Raw genomic sequence first — 12,404 nt, forward strand, 5'->3', positions numbered from 1 at the left:
GAGTAGAAACCCTACCATTAAGTCCAAGGAACTGTCCGTAGCACTCCGGGATAGAATTGTGATGAGGCATAGATTTGGGGAAGGGTATAAAACAATTTCTAGAGAGTTGAAAGTTCCTAAGAGCACAGTGAGCTCCATCATTTGGAAATGGAAAGAATATGGAACTACCCAGACTCTTCTTAGAGCTGGCTGCTAGACTAAACTGAGCAACTAGGCAAGAAGGACCTTGGTCAGGTCAGGGAAACTCTGACAGAACTACAGAGTTTCTTGGCTGAGATGAGAGAACCTGCCAGAAGGACAACAGTCTCTGCAGCACTTCACAAATTTCGGCTTGATGGGAGATTGGTCAGATGGCACATTGAGAAAAAGGCACATGACAGCATGCCTGGAGTTTGCAAAAAGGCACAGGAAAGAATATTAGAGCATGAAGAAAAGCGCTACATATGGTGGAAACTGAGCACAGCTCATCAACCATAAAACACCATCCCAACCATGAAACATTGTTGTGGCAGCATCACGCTATGAGTATACTTTTCAGTGGCAGGGAATGAGAGACTTGTAAGGAAAGAGGGAACAATCATGGAGCCATATACAGGCAAATCCTTGAGGAGAACCTGCTTTGGAGTGCAAAAGACCTTAGACTGCAGCAAATATTTACATTCCAACAGGACGATGACCCCAAGCATACAGCCAAAGCAACATTGGAATGGCTTGCTTTCGAAAAAGAACGTGAAAGTCATTGAGTGGCCTAGCCAAAGCTGAGACTTGAATCTCATTGAAATATGTGAAAAGACTTCAAGTATTGACGGTTAAGGACTGATGGTTCAACACTCCATTTGAAGATAAGATTGCTGCTGTTCACCCACGCTCCCCATTCAACTTGACAGAACATGAGCAAATCTGGGAGTAAGAATGAGAAAATCCCCAAATCCAGATGTGCAAAGCTGATACAGACATATCCAAAAAGACTCTAAGTTGTAATTGCTACCAAAGACGCTTCTACAAAGTATTGACTCAAGAAGTTGAATACTTATTGACACAAGACATTTCAGCCTTTCACTTTTAAATAGTTTGTAAAAATATCTGAAAACATGTTTTCACTATGTAATTGTGGGGTATTTTGTATGGATCATTGACAATTTTTTTTAATCATTTAATCCATTTTAAATTCAGGCTGTAACATAAAATGTGAAAAAGTCAAGGGGTGGGAATACTTTCTGAAGGCAATGTATATCTATATGAACTAATGTCAGTGTGTCTCCTCAATAACTCCAAAACCATGAAACCGAGCAGCCAGAAACTTTGCTTGTATACAAAGGGAACTCCACTGGAGTGCGTGAGTGAAAATTGGGTGTTTCAGTTAATTTATACATCCCTTTTAAAGATAATAAGTCTGGAGACGGCAATGGTTCATGAGCGGCATTTGACGATGTCGATTGATGAGACAATGTGATAATGTTTGACCAAGTTATAAAAATGATCAACATGATGTGGTACGAGTGACAGGGTATTAGCTGCAAAATTTCGAAAACCCGGTTTCGTTCAACAACTTTCAAAATTTGACCTTTGCATAACCTTTAAAGGTCACAAAAAATGTTGTGGACATTAAAATAAGGAAACAGGATACATGCTATAGCTTATTGGAGTTAGTTCGTTGAAGAAGGTCGAAAACCGGGTTCGATTCCCACAACTTTGAAAATTTCACCTTTGTGAACTTTAAAGGTCAAATGTCAAGGATTATGACCTTTGGTGCAAAACTTCCTCTGGAACATTCCAGGAACAATATAACATCATATAGGCTATATGGCATTTCGCACTCCTCGGATTATCCATACTTTGATGAAATCAGCGTAAAATCAAACTTGAAGGGGGTGCCACGGGCAAGGTGTTCGAGATAGAGCAAAATGGTTTTAAGACTTTCGGTAGGGAATGACCTCAAGATTATGCATAAAAAATATTGTCATCCTAGCTCTCAAAGTTTGGGCGGTCGTATGATTTTTATGTCAAAATTCACAATTTTCTAAGTTCGTGACCTTGACCTTGGGACGAAAAATAAAAATTGAGCTCTGTGGGGCTATGCAGGTGCCATTGGGCTAAAGGGGCTGCCACACCTTGACGTTTTAGCCAGCGTATGGCAAGGTCTCAAAATGTATGTAAAACGCTGGCGTACGCTGAACTATTGATGTTTTTTCAAGTTTTGGGCGTATAATAACGTGTTGGACATATGCATAACGTATTAGTAACGTACACAGAACGTTTTAATCACATATAGATAACTTGTACCAATGAATGCTGAGCATGTTGTCGGCGTTCACAACCTATGCCCAACGATAGTCGAACTTATGCATAGCGCAGGGCAGCGTATCGCCGACGATCACGTGGCGTAGGCTATTCCTAGGCTGCGGCTCGACGATTCAAATCATATCCGCACTAGACATCGAAGTGTGAAGCCGCTGTCCACCATGACGTTTTAGCCAGCGTATGCCGACGTATGAAAAATTTGCCGAACCAAGCTGGCACACGTCGAATACATTATGGGTAAGTTTTGAATACGTTAAGAGCACGCTGGCATAAGTCTTATTTTTGTGGCATACGTCGTCATACGCCGAGTACGTCGAGAATTTTTCAGCATGTTGAAAATATCTCGATGTACTCGGTATATGACACACATTCCGCATACGCTGCCATAAGTTGTAGGCACGCTACGCAATCGTTGACACACGTTACTCATAAGTCGAAACACGTCAAGGTAATGGTTAGCGTCAGTGTTCCAGACTCCGTTTTTTATTTTTATTTTTATTTTTTTTCTTCAGTATGACGGTGATGTTGACACTTCGATTTCTTGTGCGGTTATGATTTAAATCGTTGAGCGGCAGCCTATTAATTATATTATATTATAACCGCACTAGAAATCGATGTCAACATCACCGTCATACCGAAGAAAAAAACAAAAAAAAAACCACGGAGTCTGGAACACTGGCGCTAACCATTACCTTGACGTGTTTCGACTTATGAGTAACGTACACGTAACGTGTGTCGACGTGTGTCAACGATCACGTAACGTGCCGACAACACGTTACTCATAGGTTAGAAATAATTTTCGGGTACGTGAAACATTACCTCGACGTGTTTCGACTTATGAGTAACTTACAAGTAACGTGTGTCGACGTGTGTCAACGATCGCATAACGTGCCTATGACTTATGTCCAGCATTATGCGGAACATGTGAGTCATACGCTGGCATACATCAAAAAATTTCAAGCATGGAAAATTTGTATAACACCTCGGCGTACAAAGACGTATGCCAGCGTACTATGAAAAAAACGCCAGCATACTACGACGTATGCCAGCGTGTTCTTAACGCATACAAACTTACCCATAACGTATTTGACGTGTGCCAGCATTTTAGCCAAATTTTGCATACGTCAGGCATACGCTGGCTAAATCGTCAGGGTGTGACAGGGCCTTAACGAAATACTGAAACCCCTGCCAGATTCGACAAACCCCCTCGGAGAAGATGTAAATTGAAATTGACTACCCCCTAAAAACATGTTTTTTGGGCGTGGCTCCGCCCGTAATGGGCGCACCATTCCCTTTCTAAGGAAAACACAACGAGATCATGATATAAAACTCCCACCAAAATTTTATCAGGATCGAATCAAAACCCACGGAGCTATGCTCGGGACAGACAGACAGACAGACACACAAGCCGGTAGGCTGACATGGGTAGTCGACTACCCAATAGAACCTGACGCGATGGGCTCATTAGATGGGGAATGACCTGAGGATTAAGCACAATAAAATTCATGAATTCTTGCTTCAAGGGTTAATGCTGCAGATTGTTTTTTCGTTAAAAATACCCCCACATTTAGAGGTTTTTCGACCGTTGCTAGGGAACGGAGGGGTCCATAGCAACGGTTCTTTCTCACACATAACTAGGACACACCATGAAGCTACCATAGCAGTTTCATGTATATCTGACTCATAGTCTCTGAGATATAACTAACTTCGTTTTTTTATTGTTTTTGACCAGGGTTCATTCAAAGTCTGTCTTCTCTGACAGTTTTCATAGGATCCAGTTGGAAATTTTTGACAATATGGCTGAATGTACTGCCCACAGTCGCAAAAGGCCCGATTTTTGATTTTCGAAAATTTTTTTTTTTATGATTTTTCAAAAATTTCAAAGGCAACGGTGGTGTCCATAGCAACGGTTCTCATTTGCACACAACTAGGTCATGGTATGAACCTACCAACCAATTTTCATCGAAATCGCCATTGTATTGACTGAAATCGCCATTTTATATACTGATAATAAGGGTAGAACAAATCTCAAATTTTTTTTTTTTCGACTAGATAGACTACTCAACAGACACACACCATTAACAAATATAGTGGTCACTTACTGACTTGTGAACCAATCAATGGCCTCATTTATTTACATCCCATTTCAGGTGCATCTTCGGCCACCTCGCTGGTGTCTTAAGGTGCATCCAGGTTATCTCGCTCGGGTCTTAATTCACCATTTTGTTTGGCCTGCTCAACTATGACTTGACATGGAACAGGCTGCAATGATTTTGTAATGATAAACTTTTTTTTTCTTCACTTTCCTCACTCATATTATCGAATGCCTGATCATCATACCTATAAATAGCTGAATTGATTGCAATGCTTATAAACGCCTGGAGATAGCAGTGTTCGTGGCTTTATTTCATTTCCGCACATGCCATAACCTCAATAATCTCTTAAACTAAGCCAAATTACAAAATATAAACACCAGAATTTAACTTGTATTGCAGCACTTCTGACTGCTAAAAAGTGTTCATTGTCTAATTTTAACATATTTGATATTTTGGCCATCTCTGGGCGAATAATTTCACGAAATTCAGAAATTTCTTAGCCATCACGTTCTCCTGATTTGACGCCTCCTGATTATTTTCTTTGGAGTTACCTTAAGGAGTGTGTATATATCAATAAGCCCCATACAATTCAGCAGCTCAAGGACATCTGTGCAGAAATTTGAGGGCTGCAGCCAGAGTTATTGGCCGCTATTATGGAAAATGCTGTCGAAAGAGCCCGTCTCTGCGAAGCCGAAAATGGAGGACATCTAAGCTGCATCATTGTTCATAAACAAAGCAAATTTATCTCCGTTTTGTAAATTTTCTTTTGGAATAAAAAATAATCATAAATTATTTAAAAAAAAACAGAAATGTTATTTAATTTCTAAATCCCTCGGCAACTTTTGGGACACCCTGTATATATGTAAATACGTATGTGTGTATATATGTGTATATATATATATATATATATATATATATATATATATATATATATATATATATATATATATATATATATATATATATATATATATATATATATATATAAAATACACAGTCGACAGGACTATTTCTTTTTAAAATATAAAACTTGAAAACATATTAGCAACAAAAGATTGCAGATTTTATCTTTCACTCCACACTGAAAGTTCATGTCATTTTCTGAATGTCATGTCTGCCTCGGCATATTAAAAACACTTCTCAGTAGCTTCCACATTCTCCAACGTGAGACTTCTTACCTCATGTGCTCTCTCCATGCCAACTCACGTGCCTCATCTGCCATTCATGAGTAAAAAGTGAACAGCTACTGCCACTCACAGAAAAGTTCAGCCTGTCGAGTGATCCATTATAGGGATGGACGTCCAAAAAACCAGACAGTCAGCGTTTGATCACCTGCATCGAATGCATGAATGAATATAATCTCGTTCATTGTGTGACTTCCATATTTTTCTGTTATAGTGGCCAAATTTTTTTCCTATATATTGACATTAAAAAGGTTCTCAGCTCTTCTTCGTTAATTCTGTAAAACAGTTTGTTATCTTCTTGGTCAAACATCTGTTGGTGCCTCCATTTGGAACTCCTGGGTCATGATTGCAGGGAATCCCAGGTTTCATTTGCACATCTAAAAGTACACCGATATCTGCTAAATTTTGGGCCTGGATGTGATTTATGTATAAGCTCCTCCAAGAGCCATTAGATCACTTTAGGAAACAAACATAATCTTTAAATTTGATTTTTCTGACCATTTCCCTCTCGGCTTTGGTCAAGTACAAGTACATTCCTCTAAAGACATCAATGCAACGACACCAGCTGCTAATGCCCGCCTAAATGTCATTGATTACAGTAAACGGCTCATTAACATCCTCATCACTAAAGTGATTCATTAAAATACCTGTTGAGCTGACTTTGAAAAATCTCTCTGCTGTGAGTTAATTTTTTTCATCGAGCCTGAATTATTTATTGAAGTTCTGAGCAATTTTATCCAAAGCAACTTGAGGCACTGATGCAACAATAAAGGTGGAGGCATTTTGATTCACAAATATCCAATTAAAACAAACTTTGTGTTTTGCAAGTGATGCATAATTATCATCTTGTGTTTACTCTTGCAGACATTCTGTGCACAAGAGAGAGAATGAAAATGGCCAAAATGAACAAGGCCAACGCACTCCAGCTGAGAAGTTAACCGATGCCAATAACGCTGTCGCTTGAATGCTTCAAACCTGGCATCAATCAGTGTTTCATACTCTGGCATTGACGACTGAGTCAGATCAACCTTCACTGACCCAGCGCCAGAGCAGCGCGATGGTACACTTTACCTTGGGTCGGACCACCTTCAATACCCTCCTACAGGCCTCCCAAAAGGAGAAAAATAAAATCCCATAACCCATTCCTCATCCCTAATTCTGATATCCGATGGGAACCCATGATTGTGGAGTGTTTATCCTCTGATTCCTTCCTGTTGAAATTTTCAGCAAGACCTTTTAACCACAGCCAGATGCATCTGATACCATTAAAAACATAAACAAAGCAGTGAGACATTACTTCATGAGTAAGCTGAGGAAATGAACATTTTTGAACTGTTACTTGAATAGTGTGAGATTAAGCATGGTAGGAAATAAAGAAAATGAGTTCCTGGCAATGCAATCGTTGTCGTCATAATCTTGCATGACTGATCATTAACTTCCTGTCATCAGCTGCTGGATACTGTTTACTATAATGTATAATGTAAAGATGGGCTCTTGTGGTATATGATTAATTTGGAGGCCTCACCCAGATGACAAGTCGTCATTGATTCAACATTGACAAAAGATCAATAACATTGATGAATCATCCCAACCGCTAATGTAATGTTGATCCATTGTGACCTTTTCAATGATTGGAATCATCCATTCAATGAATGATGGGAATCATAGATTCAATGCTTTATCAATACTAAGATCAACAATGGTTCATGTACATCTTGCAGTCTGGGTATAACATGGGAAATGAAACACTGTGGCCAACTTACTGGGACAAATAGTGTAGTATTTTCGGAAAGCTGATCATGCTCGCAAAGGATTCCTACAATCCCTTATAGCTTGAGCCAAGGGAACTATAATGTAGTCCTGTACACCTTCCCAATTGAAGAGCGACTCGGTTTTTGATGTTGAAGAGAATGCGGTACATCACAATGCAATTGAACTGCCTCATAATATGTGTGGAAAGTTGTGAAATCCGATGGCAAATCGCCCTTAAAATTTACCTTTATTGAGAACTGATATATGAATATATTGTTGTAGTATTCTCACCCGCCCGGCGTGCGAACGACCGCGTTTCACTAATAGCAGCCGGTTCGCCCACCGAACGGACAATCCAGTCGTGACTTTCTGCAATGGCATCAGAAACCTGTCACGGATGGGTTTTCAATCCCACCACAACCTTGTCCGTACCCTACCCGCGCTACAGGGTCCGATCGCCAAATCTTCGATCTACCTAATTATTCGGGCAGGTAGGTTACCGAGAGGTTGTACCTCAACGGGACCGCTTGGAAACGAGCTGCTTAAGCAGCCTGCTTCCTTTTGGGATAACCGAGCAGGGTAATATCGCGCAGTCCCGTTGGACCCGATCACTTTACCGGCTATTTAAAAGCCAACTAATATTCTGCAATGCAAGATGGCATTTCAATGGGGGCATGGACGCAACGAACAGTTTACATTTAAACCAGCACATTTATTTACTCTACGTATGCAGGAACAATCATGCAGTCATTCAAAAACACCAAGATGCACGTATACAGAACAAGCAATGAATGTGGCACGGCACGCGGGCAAGACAAAGCGCTACAACCGTCTATAAGTAATTATTAATATACAGTCACTTACACAGTTTTACTTACGGGACTCTGCGCCACAACATTCATTCGAAAGAAAAGCAGGAAAAAGACCCCATCAAAGGCAATGGGGTCAGACTGGACCTCTTGGGTCTTTATGGCGTGGGACTTGGCAGACCGAACGAGTCCCACGAGACCGTTGCAGGTTACCTGCACCCTCGTGGTGTCTGGCTTGGGCGACCCGCGACGTCCCGTCCCCACTGCAGCTAGCGTAGCCGCGGTAGAGCTCGGGCCTTCCGTGTGGCAGGCGAGCTCTCTCCGGCTCTCTCCACACGAACGCGCTTGGGCGAACCGCGATGCTCCTTCCCCACGGCAGCTCGCGTAGCCACGGTCGAGTTCGGGCCTTGCCAAGCGGCCAGGTGTTTCGGTCTCAGTCGGCAACTCGTTTGAGAGGAACGAACGGGTCTTTGCTCTCTTAGAGTTGATGCTCTGTAAGAACCCGTCCGTCGCTCAGTGATGCTCGAACTGCACCGAAGTCCGATCGCCTCGGACCACCTGTCACTGGCTGGCGAGCTCTCTCCGGCTCTCTCCACACGAACGCGCGGTTCCGCGCGACACAGCAGGCAAGGCTGCGCCTCCAGCTCGCGTCTCCTTCGCGCCGCCCTGACTCTCCACTGACTGCAAGCTCCAAGCTCCCGACTCCGCCACGAGCCCAGACTTCCACGCAGCTCCTTTGCTTCTGGCTTCCTCCCGACTCCCCGACCTCTCCAGACTGACTCAGGCCGACCGATCAACTCGCCTCGACCGAGCTCGAACTCGAACTCGAACTCGAACTCGACCTCGACCTCGAACTCGACCTCGACCTCCACCAACTCACGCGGACTCCCTCAACTGCTCGTAACGCGGTGCTCCGCCCGTCCTTGTATAGGGCTGGTGAGACGCGGTTTGGCCTTCGCTCCCTCACCTCTAACCTCTGACCCCTGCGCGGAGAGTGGACGTGCGCGAGATCATCAAGCCTCTCGATCCAACCGCCTCTGACCTCTGCGTGGAAAGCGGACGTGCGCTAGATCACCAAGCTTGATCCGACGAGCAAACGTCCCACGTCGGCCTGCAGCGACGCCGCTCGATGTGGACTCGCCGCGGCTGACACAGAGATGGCGTCGTTTCGGAGACGAAGGTGAGGCGATGTTTGTGGTGTGGAGATGTTGACGGTTGTTGGCGAAGTGGTGAGGATGGCGTAGTTTGGAGAGAGGCAGGTGTGGTTGTGGTGGTCGAAGGCGGCTGGTCCAAAATAACGATAGTAAAGAATAACGGCTAACTCAAAGATCACAGCCCGGTTAACATGAATAATTCCCTTTAAACAATGGTGGGGAAATCTATCTGAATACGGACTTATCGGCCTAACTGATCTCGGGACCTTTATGGTGTTCTGTCAATTTCCACAGCCATAAGAATATGTATATACTGTCATACACCAACATTCACGGATCATAAAATGCGACCTGCTTCTACATTCGCAGCCCTGTGATTCACGTATTCGCAGTTTTTTGCGGGCATATTCGTGGATTTCAGGGGATTTTTTTTATTTTTCCCTTATGGATCACGAACACCCTGAAGCCTCGCCTACTTTTCTCCATTGAAACAATGCCCCGACATTCGCTGAATTTTTCAGGAGTGTATCCCACGCGAGTTTTGTGGTCCGACAGGATATATATATATATATATATATATATATATATATATATATATATATATATATATATATATATATATATATATATATATATATATATATATATATATATATATATATATATATATATATATATATATATATATATATATATATATATATATATATATATATATATATATATATATATATATATATATATATATAACCCTGTATCTCAACACAATTGTGATTTTGAGTTTTGACCCAAATGACCCTGCTTTTATTCATTCTGAGTTTGGTGGGATGTTTCATAAATTTCTCAAGACAATAATTATTTTAATTTTCGATCCACATGAAGTGATTTTATCTGCACTTTCTCACCTGCAGATTTGCTTTAATGGGTGCAATGTGAGAATGGAGTCTTATATTTGTTCACTTCACGAGTGTTTGTATAAAGCGTCAATATTAGTTTACCTCAGGAGTGTTTGTATTTTGTTATATTAATGGTATAGTCTCAGTTTGTGATTGGAATGATTCTGTATGGAATGAAAATATAGAGAGATTGAGTTTAAAGCAGAATGAGGAAATTATGTGAGGGTTTCCACCTGTGACATTCACAGGTTCTGCATTGCAGTTTTGCCATTGTGACATCATAGAAATATTACCTACCTACCTTCTGTTGGGTTCAATTCCTTCATGAACCAGCAGTCCAGCTCCCTCCCTTGCATAGCACAGGTAACTCGCTAGCATATCGACAGGACGCACATCCATTCGAGATCAGCTTGGGGCATTTCGTCATGCTCCATACTTTTTGACCTACATCTCCACCCGTGCAGCTCCGGAGCATGCTCCCATACCTGACCTGACCTGGCACTTGACTTCTGGTCTTTCGGTTGGCATTGGTGGAAACAATAATCTGTGGCAGACAGGCTTTTTATTATTATTATTTTTTCTCAGATTCTGTGGTTTTACCAGGCGAGACATAATCTGCCGCTGATACTCACCATTTCAGCCAGGGTTTTAAAAATAATTTATTTATATTTTCATATACATACGCCTTCTGAGGGTTCTGAGTTTTTTTTTTCCCGGTGGATCGGATTTGATGTCCATCGTCATGTGAAATTTCAGCTTTCGACATGCACCCTGAAGGTCCCGAACATTAATATCAGTGAGTCAATCAGCGAGTCAGTAAATGGTTAGAATGAACTTTCCATATTGGATATATATATATATATATATATATATGGACCCCTGGTGTTGGCGCCTGGTGGACCCCTGGTGTTGGCGCAGTGGTTAGGGCAGCGGCTTGGGATCCAAGAGGTCCTGAGTTCAAGCCCCGTTGGGCCACTGAATTAATACACCAGGGGGTTGACTCAGCCTGTCATCCTTCCGAGGTCGGCGAAATGAGTACCAGTATACTGGGCCGGTGTATACCCCGGTTAAAATAGGTGTACCATATCCCTGTGTGTCGTAAGAGGCGACCAGGGTTGCGTCAGTAAGGGCATCCGGCGTAAAACATGTGCCAAATCACTATGCGGATCATGCGGATGATCCGCTGTGGCGACCCCGAATGGGAGCAGCCGAAAGAAGAAGATATATATATATATATATATGTATGTATGTATGTATATATGTATGTATATATGTATGTATGTATGTATATATATGTATGTATGTATGTATATATATGTATGTATATATATGTATGTATGTATATATATATATATATATATATATGTATATATATGTATGTATATATATGTATATATATATATGTATATATATATATATATATATATATATATATATATATATATATATATATATATGTATATATATATATATATGTATGTATATATATGTATGTATATATATGTATATATATGTATGTATATATATGTATATATATACATACATATATATATATATATATATGTATATATATATATATATATACATATATATATATATATACATATATATATATATATATGTATATATATATATATATATGTATATATATATATATATATATATATATATATATATATGTATATGTGTATATGTATATGTATATATATATATATATATACATATATATACATACATATACATATATACATATACATATATACATATATACATATATACATATATACATATATATATATATATATATATATATATATATATATATATATATATATATATATATATATAACACACACACACACACACACACACACACACACACACACACACACACACATATACATGCGGTGTATGCTTACACGTTGTAAGCATTAACAAACCATGCTTCCCCATTGTCTTGGGTCACTCAGCTGCATTTGTATTTTTCATATATTTACATTTTCATTTACAGACACTTTCCGATGGTTCTGTGATTTTTTTTCTGATGTATCGGCTTCGATGACTGTTGGCACACAAAATTACTGTACTTTCCCATTGTCTCTGGTTGCTCACCTGCATTTTTTTCATTTATTTATATTTTCATTTATGGATGTTGCCGATGATTCTGTGATTTTTTTTTTCTGGAGTACTTGCTTCGATGTCCATTGGCATA

The 12,404-nt window shown here is 40.3% G+C and overlaps 1 pseudogene across 1 annotated transcript in view; it reads left to right on the top strand.

Annotated features, from left to right (window-relative positions):
- LOC147032065 (uncharacterized) overlaps positions 1–6,980 on the top strand; it is a 141,357-nt pseudogene extending 134,377 nt beyond the window's left edge. Inside the window, exon 5 of the transcript XR_015050366.1 lies at positions 6,446–6,980. The product of XR_015050366.1 is annotated as an uncharacterized LOC147032065 (transcript). The remainder of the gene's footprint in view (positions 1–6,445) is intronic.
- The last annotated feature ends 5,424 nt before the right edge of the window (positions 6,981–12,404 follow it).

Source organism: Eptatretus burgeri, chromosome 2, assembly GCF_056783735.1.
Source record: "Eptatretus burgeri isolate ZD-2024b chromosome 2, Ebu_testis_v1, whole genome shotgun sequence".
Taxonomy (NCBI): domain Eukaryota; kingdom Metazoa; phylum Chordata; class Myxini; order Myxiniformes; family Myxinidae; genus Eptatretus; species Eptatretus burgeri.